Source organism: Tarenaya hassleriana, unplaced genomic scaffold (genome assembly GCF_000463585.1).
Source record: "Tarenaya hassleriana unplaced genomic scaffold, ASM46358v1 Cleome22, whole genome shotgun sequence".
Lineage (NCBI taxonomy): Eukaryota > Viridiplantae > Streptophyta > Magnoliopsida > Brassicales > Cleomaceae > Tarenaya > Tarenaya hassleriana.
Genome location: NW_010965541.1, coordinates 2516987 through 2517565, shown reverse-complemented (window position 1 = coordinate 2517565; position 579 = coordinate 2516987).

The following is a 579-nucleotide window of genomic DNA, read 5'->3' as shown; positions in this document are numbered from 1 at the left end:
GTAGATTCTGATATAAAATACATGTTTATTCAGGTTTTGCAGAAACAGGAGAATAATTTTAATGAGCTAAAGGGCTTCATGAGGGATGTGAATTCGCGACTCGAGCTCATTAACAATCGACTCGCTAATCTTATCTCCTCATCGGTGTGGTCGCAAGAAACTCTCACGGAACAACCAGAAATTGATCCTGGAGAGTACCTTAACACCATACCACGAAAGGGTGTGGAACAATCTGAGTTAGGACACAACAGGTCATCAAGAAAGTGAGTGCTCTAATGCGTGTTTGGATTATAAACCTAACTCTTTGACCACAGATGAGCATTTGAGCATGAATTGTGAGGAGACAGAACCAAAGTATATGCCTCCACCGCCAAAACTACCACCGGTTCCATTTCCTTCACGCCTGAAGAAACACAAGAAAGACGTTCAGTTTGATCAACCATGTTCACAAAAGCAAAAATTCGATGTGAAATCCCATAAGGTTGAACTGGTTGTTTATTCGTCTGAGACTATTCCCATCTCGAGTCGAGCAGTCCCCCAAACTGTTATTCAAGGAGATCCACCACCTCTTTCATCCGA